A 17,794-nucleotide genomic window follows, 5' to 3' on the forward strand; every position below is an offset into this window, starting at 1 on the left:
GTTCAAGTTACAGTATTTCCTTCTGGCTCTTGTCAACTTAAGTCATTTATTCAGCCAAGGAGGGAGGAAAAAAGAATCGGCTTGCAAAGTTAATAAGAAATTCTTGGATGAGGATTTGTAATTGAGTCCAATACTGAAGAACAAGACAAGGCATGTAACACATATCTTTGACGTGTGAAATGTATATTCCCGGCCCACACCTGAGAGATCCCCTGACATTTTGACAGTTTCACTGGTTTCAAATGGTTTGTTAGTAATATGTTGTTGCTGATTGAAATCACGGAGTGCCAATAGCTACTCGCTGCTGTGCCATTTATAGTTTCAGGAAGGAATGCTATATGAGAGTGGTGTCCATCACATCATGTGACTTGTTGCAAGAAAGCAAAAAAACATATTTCTCAAAATATGAACTATGTCTTTAATAATACCTCAACATGTGAGCAGCCCTTACATGTTGAAGCTTCGGTTGTAATGGAGCTAATTTTAACTAAACCAATTTGTGACAATGGGTCATATTTTATAAAATGATCTTTATCTGCTAACTAATAAATTATTAGAAATGTCAAACAATTACAGTGGAGTACAAAAGTACAAGTTTCCCTATGAAATGAAGTGGATTACAATAGTAAAAACTACACTAAACTGAACCTAAGTATGTTGTTACTTTCCACTACTATTATGCATCTTGCATTGAACACTGTGAGAATGTGTGAGGGGAGGGCTGGGTGAGTAAACATCTTACCTGTGGGTGTAAAAGTGGCTTTAAGCTAATGGCTCCACAAACAAAACAATGGATTATCATGTGGGAGTATAATCATTGTTAAAGCCAGCACACATTTCTCTTTATCAGTGGCACATTGTTCAGTTCACAATGCTTCTGTCTTAACTTTGATTATCAGATTTCTCTTACCTAACTCGTACATTTCTCCAACTACAGCTGGTGACTAATTCCATCGTTGAAAAGTCTCAACATCGTGCGTCATCAATTGTCATATGATGGCAGCAAATTTTATAGAGATTTTTCAGGGAGCTGTCAGTGTTTTTATTGTTGTGAAAGAAAAGTGCCCAGTTTATTCAAACAATGGGACTGGTGACACTGCACAGTGCACACACATATGGGCGAGTGACTTAAACACTTCCTGACAAATACGGCGCAAGAACAACACGACCTCATGTTTGTAAGGCAACAATCCATGACATACAAAAAGACTGCAAATTAGTCACATATACATATCAGTGTATGAAAACACAAAGTGTATTCTGTCATTACCCGCTTGAGGCAGTACTTTATAGTTATAAGTGATCCCAGCAGTGTAAGGGAATAACAAGGGCAAGACTCTTCCTGTCTCCTGCCCGCTAAATAAAATATGTCATGGCTTCACAATGGCTGAGGTCACTGTTGCTAAATGTTACGAGCTTTACCAACCAAGCTAAGGAAAGCAGAGATTCCCTACATTAATCTAAAGCTAAACTCGGCAGGACTTTTCTGTCAAAACAAAAGCATGTCGTACATATTTGACCAACACGGGGATGCAGATTAAATCCACATAAGAGGTCAGTCAATGCACGTCATCCAATCTGACTTCATGACCCCGTGATGCACAATTACACGTTTCTGGTTGTCCCATTTGTACTGTCATTAATGTCTGGCTTTAAAGGGTGTAATTACATAACAGACGTACAATAATGATAGGAAACAAGGTTAGCGTGTTCAGATTGAGTCCACAAGCTTTTACCAACCAGCTTCACCAACTTCTGAGCAACATTTCAGTCCAGAAATGTGAAACGTATCATCTCCCATCTCCCATCTTTGACCAACAGCGTATTTCTAAGCAAAATTTAATCGGTTGTGTTCCCAAACTGCTGACGAATGCAACCGATGCCAGCATACACACTGCGACTCGCAGTCAGTTGGTTTTAGTGGCAGATGGAGCAGAGTTCGTGAATCGCAGCGGGAGCCAGACATGACTCGCAAATAAACCGAAAACATGTGTTCGGACGACTTATATACTAAAAGAAACTGTCATTGATCAGAGCGTTTTTAACCAATTGGTGGAGGCTGTTGTTGGAAGACAATGAATGAGGCTGTGTGAAAAAGTTTGGATGGCCAATCTGTGCTCGCAGGACTGATAGAAGCCAAAGATACCATTTGTTTTTGGTCAGGAACTCACCATGTTGCCCGTGTAAACTCACCAAGATTGATCTTGTTTGGGGAATAGAGCAAGTCTTATACTTGATATTGAATACACTGAACAGAGTGATGGGGTAGACTTTTCTTTAAGCGCCGTATGGTAATTGTCACATGTGTTGTTGACAGCTAAAGGCCAGAGGATCAGAGGCTGGAGGAGTTGGCAGCACAACCAGAATGGCATGGTTGAGCTTCCTGCTGAGACTGATGTCTCGACTCTGTCTCTCGCTCTCGCTCCTCAGAGAAACCAATTCCTGTGTCCACTTGACTTCTGCCAGAGACTTTTCCCTGAAACACTCAAAAGTCTTTTAAGTAGCACTGTAATGCTTTGCCACAAGGCTATGGGGACTTGGTGAACTGTAGTGCTCTTGGGTAAAGCAGGATTGATTGCAAAAAGTTTAAAACACACTTCACATTTCACAATCACAGTGTCATTCAGTGTCAAGGAGTCCAACAACTGCCCACTGAGCTCCAGCTATAAACTATGATGTATTTTAGTTTTGTGTTCTCTCCCTTTTTCCCTGCAACAAATTGTTTGTTCTTGGAACAAACAATTCGGTCATCCAAAATTAGATTCTATTTCTGGATCTGGACATATTCAGGGCTCTGAGTACTGTACACTTGAAACAGATGTTATGGATCAAACACAAGAGCAGGCCACACAAACATGTTTGCTGTGACAAGCCTCTGCCAAATGACAAATAGTGGGGAAATGAAGACATATTATGTAACCTCCATGGGATGACTATATCGCTGACAATACACTGAAGAATGTAGAGGTTTGGGATTTGGTTTGGATGAGCAACGTGTGCGGTTCGGAAAGGCAGTTGTTAAATCCTGAGGCACGGTCTTCCGGCATTTCAGCGTGTTCCTCAGAGCTGGAAATTCCAAAAGTACAAATGACAAAACATGAGCTACACAGATGAATGAATGAATGCACCTACTTTATGAGGCAGCAAACGATTTGTGATCGGAGAAACTAGTCCCGTTACAATTGTGAACTGTTCTCTCGGGCTTTGTTCAGACTAACATTGTAACTGAGTCAAAAAAAAAAGCTGCCTCAGGGCATCCTTGTGGCCTGGCGGTTAGGATGCCTACCTTATAATTGCAAAGTTTCCAGTTTGACTGGGGTCCTGTCATATGTGGTGTCTCATCGAACTCATAGATCCATAAATGTATTTCTAGTCACCTGTAAATGCTCATTTTCAACATTGCAGAGTTGCATTACATTTTTACACATATTATTTGGTTTGTGGTTGGACTGTTGCTCTTTTTGTTACACCATCTCATTGCACTTTTTCTGCAATGCTTAAAAATCACCCACCACCTAAGTTTCGCAACAGGAAATGCTCATTAACTTGCATTTTCTATTCCAGATTTTATGGAAAACTTCACATTGAAACTGGACTTTTCTGGATTGTATTTCGTCTTTTCGTCTTCTCACTAATCCCTGTAGCAGCACGTTCACACCAATACAAGGTCTTAATCCTCGCGTAAAGACTTGACTTCTACTGTTAAGGATATGTGAGTGAACACATGATATGGGATATCCCTGATTTCTGATACTTCCCACTACAGTACAGCTGTCATATGAGCACATTAAAGTGTTAAGAATGCGTCCAGGCAAAGACACATGTTAGAGTTTGTAGTTGTGTGTGTGTGTGTGTGTGCATGTGCGTGCTGGCTGGTACCTCATTTGAGGCATGAATCTTGAAAACCATTAATGTCCAAACCAGCTGGAAGCGAGAGACATCGCAGAGTGGAAGAAGTGTTGCTACCTGTGTGAGAGCTACAGGAGTGAATGCATGTCTGTGCCCAATAGCTAAATGTGTGAGTTAATGATCTGATCAACTGTCTGCAGGCTGCAGAACCAGACAGTCAGAGATGAAGACACACACTCACCCTCTGCAGAGTGTGATTTCTGTTGCACATCAGACAAACTGTCTCCCTGCATCCGCCACAGACGAGGCCCGGTCTTGCCCCCTTACACTCGGCACTGACACGCACATGCTTGTGCGATACGCACAGCCCAGGGGCTGATTACCTGACATACATGCATGACATCATCGCCTTGTAATCAAATCCATATGTCTCCTTCCCTCCTCTCCCTCTCCAAGTCTATCTCTTGCTCTGTCTCTCTTTTAATCCACTCGTGACTTTGTCTCCATGTTCCTCTTTCTGTTTGTTTTTCTTTTATCCCCTGTCCCCCTCTCATGTCTTTCTCTCTCTCCTTCAGTCTTTCTCTGTCTTTATCCACCACCTCTGTTTTTTTCTGTCCGTGTCTTGTTTCTGATCTCGGCCTGGGCCTCAGCATGAGCTCCGCTGTTAAAATGGAACATGATTTTGATTGCCAGGCTAAAAACTCTCATGTGGACATTTGCTGGCCTTTTATGGCCAAATTCAGATTTTATGGCCATTCTCTGGCTGAAGACCTTTTGCTTATTGTTGCAATGACATGTTGTAGAGTCCAAATAGTTGTAATTGCCTGTTAAAGGTGGACTTGACTCATCTGTGTTTGTGTTTTCCCTATTTAACTTACATTCTCTCATTTTCTTTTCCGTTCTTTATACAACTCAACCTTTTATTCTAGCTTTTGTCGTTTTAGTCAATGCACCCCATGTCACAAGGTGTGTGTACGTGCCCTTGACCTTTCACCCCCTCTCTCTGCCAGGCGTAACCTTGGAGTTTTGTAGCACTAAAAGCGTAAAATGTTTTTTATTGGGTTATTTTTCTTCTCCAGATTCTTCACTCGCAGTAGTTTTTAGATTTTCCTTCACTGAAATTTGATGCTAATGTTAAAAAGACTGTTATTTTCTGACTTAGAATATGACATATCAACTTTTCTCTTGAAATAGGTCAAACTTACGTTTTTCAGAGGAGATTTTACAGATCAGTCAACTACCATTATTAATATTTGACTACAAAAAGATGTTTCTTTTCTGTTGAGTCTCAGCGTCTGTACCTGTCTCCATTACTCACTTTTACTCTTACATAAGATTTCACAGTCTCATGAATCCTTAAGACACCCACAGATTTGTTCACTTTTTTCACTTACATCTCGAGATTTTTGTCTGTGTTCAGCTGTTTTCATGTAATTACAAAAAATATATATATGAAACCATTAACAACAGATGAGCGCAACCTTACTCATCCAAACTGTTTCGGCGTGGTAAAGGTACAGGACAGCTCATTTTTCTTAGTTCTTGAGAGAGTAATCTTTTGTTTTTTCTTCATCAGCTCCAGTGATAAGAACAAATAGTTGTCTGTACCCAACCGCATAACCAATGAAACACGTCATCCCGCCATAGAGTGATATAAGATTATGGGCGTGAATCAATCATGCGGCTTCAGATTGAAGGGCTGGACCAGGCAGACAAGCTGTAATTTACAGGCTCACAACAGCTATTGTCTAACAAAGAGTCACACTGGGAATGAGAAATTAAGAGAGGTGCGCAGAAGTATCAGGGTGTGTGTGTATGTGCGTGTGCAAAGTCGACAAAGCAGGCGTGTGTCTGCTGCCCACAATTGGTACAGCTGATAATCATTACCCCTCCAGCCCTGTGGACTTGGATTTAAATCGCAAACACTTAAGGAGGATGTTGCGATCACTGTTTGCACAAATGTGGTAGATTTCAAAGCCCCAAGGCCACACTTCAACCACCAGCCATTACATGTACTGTACGGCAAGAGCTTGGCACCAGCTGGCTTTACATAATGTATCGTAGACTTCAGACACAGAGGTGGTCACATGTGGTGAAGGACCATTTCAGAGCAGGAGCTTTAGAAAAACATGAAAATGCAGCGATCTCTTTGAGAAATTCCCTTCATATGCAACTAATGTACAGGAAATATAATGCTGACCAGCTTATGTTTTCTATTAACATAATGAGGAAATGTTGTTGATTAATGTATCTGGTCAGTTCATTAGTCCAGGTTAAGGTGAGGGAAGGAGCCTGGTCTGGTTTAATACAGAAAAATCTGCAGCGACGTGAGATTTGGCCTGTTTATTAACATTTAACTGAAATGACACGCTTTACTAACCTCTACCAAAGTGCTTTTGTTTGGTTCGAGTTTGTCACTGCAACATAAGTGAGAAAACAATTCATTACTGTATAAATGAAGTTTCTGGGAGACACGGTTGGAAAATAGAAATGAGCAACAACTGACGTGAAATTATCATCCCTGAGACACCTCATTCACTCCATCTGTCTCAGCAGCAGCTGTCATCAACACCACCACTATGTTCCAGATGTGTGTGTGTGTGTGTGTGTGTGTGTGTGTGTGTGTGTGTGTGTGTGTGTGTTGGCTCAAACTGTATATTATTTATAAATTATATAAAATCGGATTGTTAGATATGTTGGATGAGTTTATGTTAGTGATCCTGGAACTGCCGATGTTGCGTTGGGTAACGTTTGCATAGACTGCCATTAGACTTCACACCCCACTCTAACAATGACAATAGCTACACAATAGAACACAGGATCTCGTAACGTCACTCAAAGTTCACTCAGGAAGAACGGAGGTGTACAAAAACACACTAATCTGTGCAGCTGTCAGGTGAGCAGGGTGGATCTTCCTCCAGAGACTCTTTGATGGTTTCCTGATGGATTAGTATTAATCTCAAGACAGTGGATGTGTACAAAAGCTGCTCTCTAATCAGATTTCAAGGAGCTGGAGATTTCTCAAACCATCACGTCCGAAGGCCTGAAATGCTCACTGCCATTTTTCCCGCCTGTGCGCTTATAGATCTTCCTGTTAATCTTTTTTTTTTTTGAGCCATAAAAGCTGTAGTTTCACATCTCGTGATGCTCCTGCCTCTACATGGTTTTGCAAAGTGATTAATAAATAGGATGAAGCTGGCACTTCACTAAGCTCAACCGCCACCTAATCTCTTAATGTTTGCCTTCCCAGGGGCAACATCCACACCCCAGCCTCACCTCTGTCCTAATCAGCCCCTCAGCCTGCACCAAAACAAAGGGTGTATTTACACGGTTTAAGATAACTGCACTTCAAAGCTTTCAGTGCCGAGTCTGTGTTTAAGAAGGAGCGTACAATTCTAAGTGCTGGTTCAGCCTAGAAAAATTACAGTGTGACCACCAGCGTATGGAGCAGGGTTTTAAGGACACGCATGTAGCATCTCTCTGAGCTAATATAGTTTTGAGTTTAACCACCTACGCTTTCCAACACACATTTAGAGAACAGTTAGGACAAACAAACTTCTGTTAGACCTACAGCAAGAGAGGGAATTCTGCCATCAGCACTGTGTATCCAACTCCTACTTAGATATCCAGCTCATTTACTCATTCTCTGACTTATCTACAAACAATGTCCAGCATCTTTAAACACAGGAAATGAGTTTCTTAATCTGGTCATCCTTTCACAACTGCATTAATGGAAAAACTCCACTCCACTGATCGGGGTGTCATCACATTGCTATTTCAGCACTGGCCTGTTTAAGGGGACACATCCAAAGGCTGTGATGCATGAGGATCAGAGGAGGGTGTCAATGAGCTGCAGAGCAACAATTTAGGCAAAGAGGAGGTTTACGTAACAGACATGAAAACACACTTTTGGCATTTAGGTAGTAATCACCATCATGCCGTGTGTGAATTTCTATCTATGTAGGTGTTCAGCTGGCAGAACAGTGTTCTCCATCTTTATTGTTTGTATCCTGTTGTGCCACTGTTGCACGTGGCTAGCCGAGTTATTCAGACAAGATTGTCAATGATTTGTCATAAATCTGGAGTTTTGGGTTCTACAAAGCTGGTTTAAAACTCATCTGGAACTATTGTCAGAGCTGAGCAGAAATACTCTGCTGTGGTGTTGCACATAAATATGGTCATACACGATAAAAACATTAACATTAAAAGACTGTTGAACTGCCATCTTGGCATAAAACATTCTGCTGAAGGCAAAACCTCAACAGTTACTAGTTTCTGGTTCAGATGGAAATTTCCATCTCAAATGAATGCAGCATAAAATCACATTTGTGTCCTCATCTAATCCAAATAACTGTAACTCTACCGAGTACTCATGTCAATGTAATCAGTGTGTAAAGGAATGTGTGTTCCCTGTATCTATTTTTACTAATTCATGGCATAACTCATACATAGCTGGAGCTTTATGTATCTAAAACGAGAGGCTTTAGATTTTTCTATCTTCCTATCTCTTCTCTGTGTGTTTCTGTAATAACTTCTCCTCCTGATCCCTCTATCTTCCATCCACCATCTCTGTAAGTCCGTCTGTTCTTTCTCTCTCTGTTTGTGCCTCCACAGTCTCTCTCTGTAGATGACACACCCCTGTCAGAGCTCACCAGATGTCCTCATTCGTCATTTATCCGAACCCTTTCATAACGCTTTGGCTCTGTTCAGTACTATAGAAGAGCAGGACCTCAGATGACACATCATTTTTCAGGAATAATGGCTCACATGTGAGGGGATTAGCGTGATTAGAAGCAATGACAGGTGATCTGTTACATTAGAAATGTTATCAGACTACAACAAATAAAGACATACTGTAGGAGAGTGATGTATTACAATGTATGTATACAGAAAAATCCAGAAGGACGCCATGCTTTATTCATCAGATACCACCTTGATGAAAGAAAAATAGACAAAAATGTCATTGACAACAGTGCTAGTGTTGATAAATGTGACCTTTCCAGTACTGTGACCGTTCAGCAACCACTGCCTATTGTAACAACTTCCTTTACATGTTTTATTAGAAGCCTTGTTCCTCCCTTTCTTTTCTTCTCTTTGTCTCTTTCTGTCCCTGTCCTTCCCTTTCTTGTCTTCCCCTCTCTCTCTCTTCCTCCTTTCTCTTCCTCTCCCTCATCTTATCTTCCTGCTCTTCTCTCACCATTTCCATCACAACCGGCCAGCTGCTTGCTCACCCTGGATCCTCCCACTCGCTGCTCACCTCTTTGTGTTCGAGAGGAATGTAAATGATAGTGATTCGGGATGTGGGGTGTGACGCTTGAATTTACTTTAGCGAGACAGAGCTGTGATGGACTGAGTCTGCGAGTGTGTGTCTTGACTCTGCTCCCTGAGTGCTCAGACGGGATGAGACCCCGGCTGGGCGGCGGTTTTGGGATCCTGGACACAAGTTCTTTCTATTGTCTGCTCACTTCCTGTTCAAGCTTTCATTATAACAATTATTTGGCAACTGGCCTCAAATTGTCTCTGACTCTGAATTGAAGTGAGGAAAAGCAGATTGAGGCTCACAGCACTTACCTGCCACATCATCGCTTCAGTTTCTCATGGATTGTTGTATGTCATCCCCACATCTGTATTTGTCGATGCTACATTTTTATCCCTTAAAGGACATGTTTAACTTGGCAGTGTGTCATCCCATTGTCTCCTGTGTTATTTAGTCAATGCACAAAATGACTGCCATCGAGAGGAATGCATGTAATTTAGGTGATGCAAACATCTTGACTTTATCCCTTATAGATGATGTTTGAGGTTTAACATACAGCAAACTAAATAGCTACTTTCTATGCCGTGTATCTTTAATTGTAAATTCAATTTACAATTCAAATTCATTTACAGGTAATACATTGGATTTGAAATTACAGAAAAGTAACGTTTTATGGTAATCCGTGTTAACATTAGAAAGCCAGGCACATCATGCTGCAGTCATGTCATATAGGAATTACTATAATTATCTTTCCCACTTGTAAATAAATACAATTCACGTATCAGTAGTCATAGGCATTACTGATCTATAACGTGCTCCAGTCAGTAGCGCATCCCGAGAAGTTGATAGAGACTTGAAGCTTTACAAATGTGTTCCCAAATTGTTTTATCCTCTTTAAAAAAATTTTTAAAAAATACAAATTTGAGTTCGACAACAATGTACCTCAAGTGATTAACTGCAAAATATTGTGAAAATCTCAAAGGTTGGTGCTGTAAATTAGTAAGAGGCTCAGCATGGCAAATGGAGAAAATCTATCTCAGTATGTTTGTACTGAAGCCAGTAAACGGATATCTTTTCCAAATGTTCTTCCGGTCAGCTTTTCTCCTGCAGCCTGGATTAAACGGGTCAGATTTGCACACTTTCGTGGCTGTTTTAACCGTGACTTCTTGCCACGCCAGTCCATAAAATTTGAAACCTCTGAGGGAAGTGGAGAAAAAGGCGCATGTTAGGGACACCGTGGTACAGGGTATTGGTGGTGTTTTCAGGTCTCTTGGTTGCGTTAGGCTTCCCGTGGCAGAAATACTTATAATGTTGATGAAGTGCACCAGTGGGATACCTTAGTGCATGTGGAGGGGCTGCCTGAAAGGCTTGGATCAGCAGTGTTATTAATGAGAGGACTGAATGTTGGACATTAGCCCGCCTCTCTTCTGGGTGATGTCACCGTCTGGATAGACACGACTAGTCTCACCTCAGTGACTGAACACAACAGATGGCTCACATCTGGAGGGAATCCAGAGAGGCATTTTAGCACTGAGGGTTATGAGTTTTAGCTTTGTCCACTGACTTCCAGTGATGATGAGGATTGATGGTGATTTTCTTTTCTTTTAGTGCAATTAGCTCTGGCAGGGTGCCTAGTCTTGAGAGGTTTTACAAGATATTTAAAAAAAAATGTAAAAACATCTGTTGGCGTAGTTGCCTGGATCTTTACGTACACTTCTGTCTTCTTTTTTTCCCCCTGTGTTTTGAAACATTGACAGTGAGTTTAACAATTTCCAAAGAATACTTGTTTCCTGTTAATGTATACAGATTAATAAAAGCAAACGCAAACAGCTTTTATATCATCGTTACAACCTTTACTGGATGAAACAACACATAAATCACATGCACCCTGTTTCCTACATTTTTACTGGTGATTTTCTATTCAATTTGAAAGTTGCTCTCAGATTGGAATGTTTTGCAAATACTATGCAGGTCTAATTATTTTTCTGACAATGCAAAACTCCATTTCTTTATGCATGCATTTCTAATGCAACAGCAGTTTCAGACTGTTGGCCGCTCAGCAGTTCTGCTTAACTGGGACTAAGTTTTTTGTTTGATCCTTAAAATGCATTTAATTTTACCCTTCCTAGCAAGAGAAAGGCTTCCATTTAAAATGTAATATTAAAATTTGGATGCAGTGCAATCCCTGTGAAATGGCTCCAAGGGCAAAAGAATAGCTGCTAAATCAGATTTTTATGTTATTTTGGGTTGAGCGTAAGTCTGGCTGTAATATACGGCTTGTCGAAATGTGAGCTCATAATTTTCTTTGTTTGAAAAAAAAAAAAAAAAAAAAGAGTGTGCCTTTGGAATGAGCTCATGCTATACTTACATTAAATTAGAGAGATTCAGGCATAGCATTTATTCTCTCTTGTGTTTGCTCTTTGTCCAAACCACAGATACCGTGCCTCCTCCTTGGCATGCTTAAACTGTAACTGGAAGAACCCTTCTTAAATTGTTGGATGCTTTTAAACAGATTATAGGTGATATAAGGGGAGACGGTTCACTGATATTCTCTGCTTTGGCACAGGGATTCTGTAAAACAAAATCTAAGTGTCTTTCTGTGGGACTCGGATAAGAACTTTTGTTAATACTCAGCTGACTGTACCAGAGAAACCAGAACACAAGTATGAAACATTTTATGTCACACTCAGCTCCTTGCTGGAGCCTCATATGGGTCTAGTGTCCAACCTTACTTGTCTCCTTGCTGACATGGATACTTCCTCTTCCTTCCACTTCACTAAGCCTTGAGAGGCTCCTGAAACTGGATAGACCCTTTAAACCATTTTTCCACCCTTTAGTCATACCACCCACCCACCCACCCTTCTCCACCTCTGTCACTGCCAGGAGGATTTGCTCAGTTTCGAGCCCAAAAACATTTGTCCTGAGATATCAGCCCCTGGACTTTGACAAAAGTGTGATTTCATCACTCTAATCTTTTATGGTGAAGCGCGCAGGCCATCTTAAATCCTGCTGCAGCCCCATCAAAATATTATCTCCCGGATGTCTTTATCCTTCAGTGTTACAAGGGTATCAAACTAACTGCCAGCCGTTTATGGCTCACCGGCTCCTCACCAGGTCAACACGACGTCAGGATAGGAGATTTTTGAGTAAAACTAAATTGACTGCATAATTTAATCTTGGAAAAATACAGTGTAATTGAGGTTTTGGGCTCACATCAAAAAGACTGTTTCACTCTGGAAACGACTTCTAGGAAAATTGCAGTTCAGAGTTTAGGGCGGAGGAAGGTGGATGTTGTTTGTTTTGCTGTTATGACACTACAGCTCAGACAGTGTATTCCACTACACACTTGGCGGCCCATGAATATAAATTATTAACCAAAGGAGCCATCAGGCTTTTTGTACTGGAGTATTAATTAGCTTGGCACTGGTCTCGTCTCCTGCCATAAAAAGACAGAATTTGGTTTTCTGTTAAGTCATGCATCTTATTGAGAGTTAAATTACATTTCTGCAGTGTTTTTGCAGAGACTTGGTGGGCTTGTAAAAGATTAAACTGTTGAACATTTCTTCCAAATTCTTTTCTAAAAAGATATTTCTCCGCACATTACTCACAGATACGTAATAATTAACTTTTATTAATTTCCTTGAAATATGTATGAAAACAGTAATTATTATTGTGGGGAAAGGTGTGTCGGAAAAGATAATGTTTACTCTCATATCTCAACCCTGAAACAGACCAGTGCCAGTTTTCCTCCGGTCTCATAACCCTGCAGGAAAACGTTCTCATCAATCATCTCCAGCACCTTGCGTCGGATCTGGGAGGAGGGAATTTAAAACCCAACCGTGGCTTCTATTTCTTGGTTTCATTAGAGCCCTGTCAAAGGCCAGGATGCAGTGGGACGGGGTGGTCCCTCTGACAGCTCTCTATTGTTCCCCGCCAAACAGTCAATCCCCAAAGTTTTAAATTTTGGTTTCCATATCACAGCTTGACACCCGACCACCTCAGTCTCGACATGTCCTTCTGGAGACCAAACTTTCAGCCTTGAGATTTTCTCCCACAATAACCACAAATTCACTTCTTATTTTCTTATACAGGGATCTGCAATGTATGAAACCCAACATCTTTAAATTCCTTTAAGTTGATAAATGTTCAAGATTGTAAGATTACTGAATACAAGAAAATCCAACTCCCTCCGCCGTAAAGGAAGAGCTGTAGTCACAAGTAGCAAGTAACCAAAAACATTAGCTTTGTTTTTTGGTCTCTGTCTGACCATGTTCGTCAAGGAAAAGTAAATTGAACCCTGTTCCTTATAAACATCTGTAATTAGAAGTTACCACCTCCAAATTAGTTGCTTCCTAACACCCTGAGAAAGTTACAAGAGCTATTTTCAATTTTACACAAATCTCATAAAATCCTGACAGTGGCTGCAGACACAAGGACTCGAGAAGGAGGATTTGTTTGATGGATGACAAAATATTTACCTGACATATCTAGTTTCTTATACTTGTCAGCTACTTCTACGGAGAAAACTCTGCTTGGTCTGCAGCCTTTTGTGACACACGCCTCATAGTTTTTCTGATTATACCTTGTGTCAAAGCCACAATACAAAGGGAGAGTTCAACATTTTGGACAATTTCCTTGCTGAAATTCTTTTCATAAAAATACCAATAAATTAACAGTATATATGATAAATAGAAATGAATAGAAGTTTGAGTGCAGATTTGACTTAGTGGTGTAAAGTGAAAGCAACAACTGTGGTATAAATCACTAACCCTGCTACCGCTTGACAGGATGCTGTTATTTGCTGCTCTGTTTCCACAGCATGGTGTCCCTCATCAAGATGAGTGACACTGCACGCCACTGACATTCGAACTTCTCCAAATGAGATGGAGGAGTTTTAGACAAACATTTGTATACTGTAAGAGAATGGGGAAATAAAAGATAACCGAAATTGCCAAATGCGGTCCCACAGGAGGAGTTTGGTTTCCTAAGGCCTGGCTAAACTGGCTCTTCCTCCCACGAGCTGAAACAGGATATGAGATCATGGGATGTGTTGACAAGAACATCCTCAGTAGACTCATCTCCAATCGTTTTGGCAATTACCACAACTTTTTTTTTTTTCTTCAGTTTTTAACTTTACTCTAGCTAATTCTAAAGTAATGATGAAGGCATGCTGTAGTGTGGCATTTAGGTGTAGTGCGCTTCATTTTGCCTTTAAAGTGATATCAATGACCAGTTATCAGCAAAAATAATAGTTCTGCTTTCAGTGTGTGCCAGACCAATGTCAAATACTAACCCTTAGTGTTTATTAGCAAGGAATATTTGTTTCTAACGCACTGTCATGTGGTGCCAGAGAACACATTAACACATGTTAATTAACATATTTGTCAACAGTTATAACTTCTCATTTGAAGCATGTGTAACTGCTGTATAGAGTTAAAGAATGACAAACAATATAACAACAATTATGAAGTATATTTGTTTACTATATTTATTAATTAAAGATGTATCATAAGTTCAATAAATCTTGAACTATTTCTGTTATTCATAAATGCTTCTTTACTCTTCCTGCCAACTCTCAACCTCTATACAGTGGACCTGGAGTTATTAGTCAGTCATTTTCTTTCTCATTTTGTAGTTTTTAAACTTGCCTGTGAACGATTTGCACAAACATGTTATCAGTTAAATGTTTAGTAGCTCACTATAAGGTTTTCTTAGTGTGTACTGTATATCATTAAATATTATTATAGCTATATTATATGATATGTTATCATTCATGACCGAGTTATGGATGCTTCAGCGGAGAAGTTATAGTGTTGACATAATTAACTCTTATATATGGTCCATGTTCTGTACCTGCTTACGTCTACAATATAGTGTGCTACTGCCTATATGCAAGATTGGGGCTGATACAGAAACATCATATCTTACATTTCCATCATGTTAATGATCCACCACAGAACAGCAGTAACCTTGTCTTTGCTAAAAACAAAACAAAGTGGCGTGCAGAAGAGCCACACTGTTTCACTTTCCCTGTTTGCACAATACATCATGGGCACGTCCACAGAGCCCATTCACCACAATGAGACATTAGAGTTGGCAGATCCAGGCAGGCGCTTTCCTCCCTCCATATTTCACTCACTATCTCGACTGTGACTTGGCCGGCGGCACAGGCACAGGCTCATTGTTTAGACACCGCAGCTGCCAGCTATGAGGACGTAATGTGCGAGTTTCTCGCTGTCGCTTCCTTCCAGTCTGACAGGACGGGAGCGAGAAATGGCTTCCCTTCGCCATGTTCTGCCAAGCTGTAACTCAAGAAGGTGTCTGCTAGAACAAATGTGAGAAGAAGGTAAATCGGAGAGACTAGCCCTTGGTGGTGGGTTAATGTATCCTCTACAGTGTCAAGTTTGCATGTATTTCTTTGGATTTTCTCTGTTGCCTGAAGCAATTTGAGTGTCGCCATCATTCGCTGTCTCCAGCGCCGGCAGAGGCCATGCACGGTTCACAGCAAGCGTAGAAATGTCATGCTAACTCTACATTAGTTGCATTTTTCCCACTTGACCCCCGCCCTCCACCCTTGGTGCTATTTCCTTTCACAAATAGAAGATTAGCTCATACATCACTCCCACAGATTCCCAGTCACCATAATCATTTGTCAAGCTCTGTTCAGTTGACCATTCAATTGTTCCTGCTCTGTTCCGCTTTTTTTTTTTTTAACCCTCTTAGACATTTACAAATAGGTTGTCAGACTGCTCTAATAACACTGCTGCCCAGTATATTTTACTGGAAACCCTATATTTCATATTTGGGTTCCATCTAACCGTTACAAAACACTACGTCACCCACTGCTTAATTTTATGCCACTAATGGTGCCAGTTTTCTCACAACTTGATTGAAGAACAAACTTTGCATCGCCGCCATTAAGTCTGTTAACCTTGTCCAACCCCATACATAAACCCTTAGGTATTCACTGTCAGGCTTTTACCCCTCTAAAGGAAAAATACACTCTAAAATTAAATAGTCTCATAAATAGGGATTAGAAAAACAACTTTTTTTTTTTTACAGTTTATTTGCAGAAATTGATCCTTAGTTTGTAAAGAAACAGACTTATTTTTAGACTTATTTGACTTTTTCAAAAGTTGTCTTACAAAATCATCGATAAGACTGAAATAGAAAAGATAGATATTTCTGTTTCACATACAAAACAGCAACTATATCGTCAGTTAAGCAGCTCTAAAGAAGTTACACAATTCACTACCTGAACTACAGAAATGGCTTACCACTTGTAATTTCTATTTTTGGGTTGATTCTTCTCCTTTTATAGAAAGTCTAAAAAAGGTTGGAAAAGTACAAGCAATAGAGTCTTACGTCCTTGTGGTTGGTGAGGTCTAATCGCTGCATTCTGTCAGGGAGATGTAATCACATTACGCCATGCAGTGACGACTCTCTGGGCCTAATTACCACCCTGTTTACAGATGTAGTGGAGCAATATTTTGACAGTCTCGCACACACTCTAAGGTGAGAGTGTACACATGAAAATACGCTTTTGTGTGTGACGGGTGTCTGTTTTTTGTTACTGGCTTCTGTCTCCTAACACTATAGACGGGTACCTGCACATCTGCGCTGCGGAGCTGGTCACAGCATCTGGAGGAAAATGTGTTGATGCACCTTGTGTCTACGCTTTCAAAGATAACCTTCATCTTTTGACTGAGATAAAACAAAAGCAAACACTGACAGTTCGCTAATCAGGAAGCATGACCAGGAATTGCTTCGTTCACCCAGCACTGTGTAAACTAGGACAAAACAAGCCACTTGATAGCTTGTTCGTTATAGTTATATCAGAAGGAAACGCTTTGCTCAAGGGCACACCAGTCCACGTCCGCTGCTGAGCCTTTTTTTCCCGGCCAGAACACGGATCCACAACGCAAACCTACAGCATGAGCTCACTTCTTTCACCTTTCACCAAATGGCGCCTTCACTTATTTTCAGAATCTCAGAAGAATCAAGCGGCATTAACCTCTCTGATCATACACATTCTGTGTTTTTACACTTCAGTGTAACTCCATGCAGGGCAGAGTTGAGAAAACATGAAGGCCCTGTCAGTTTTCTCCACATTAATTGAGACAAAATAAGGAAAATGCAGGGTCTGCTTTACTTTAAAGTATAATAAAAAAGCCCTACACGCCACAAATAAATCTCATTTGCAAGTTTTATTATCAGCAAATAATTCTTCACTCTTAAAATTGATCTTCGACTGAGCAAAACATTATTATCCAAATAAATCACTCTACGGAAAAAGTCAGTATGCTGCAGTTTACAGATAAAGTTGTGCAACTCAACAGCTTTTAAGGTTAAGTGAAAGCAAAGGAGGGTATGTTCCCTTGTCTTAATACCATCAACCTCGTTACAGTAGATTCAGACAAATGAGCCTAAGGTTGAGGAGACTGTGGAGCAATCTGTTCATTATCTGGCCAAAACAAAAAAAGGGAGTTTTGGCTGACCAGCCCAAATTAGGTCAGTAGCCGCTCAGATTTTCCTACGATGTGGGAGTGATAGTGACGAGCATCTAGATACACAAACGAAGGTGGTGTGTCAAGCAGGAAAACAAATGCAGCAGGGTATTGACTCGCCTCTATTTTTTAGTTTCTCATCCATATTTGTCTATCGTAACTTAACATACCCTAAAACTTA

General features: G+C 40.5%; 1 protein-coding gene across 2 annotated transcripts in view; it reads right to left on the reverse strand.

Annotated features, from left to right (window-relative positions):
- The window catches only part of filip1l (filamin A interacting protein 1-like), a 63,962-nt gene that overhangs the window by 14,568 nt on the left and 31,600 nt on the right, over window positions 1-17,794 (reverse strand). The gene's annotated exons all lie outside the window — the stretch shown is intronic.

Source organism: Seriola aureovittata, chromosome 24 (assembly GCF_021018895.1).
Source record: "Seriola aureovittata isolate HTS-2021-v1 ecotype China chromosome 24, ASM2101889v1, whole genome shotgun sequence".
Taxonomy (NCBI): Eukaryota; Metazoa; Chordata; class Actinopteri; order Carangiformes; family Carangidae; genus Seriola; species Seriola aureovittata.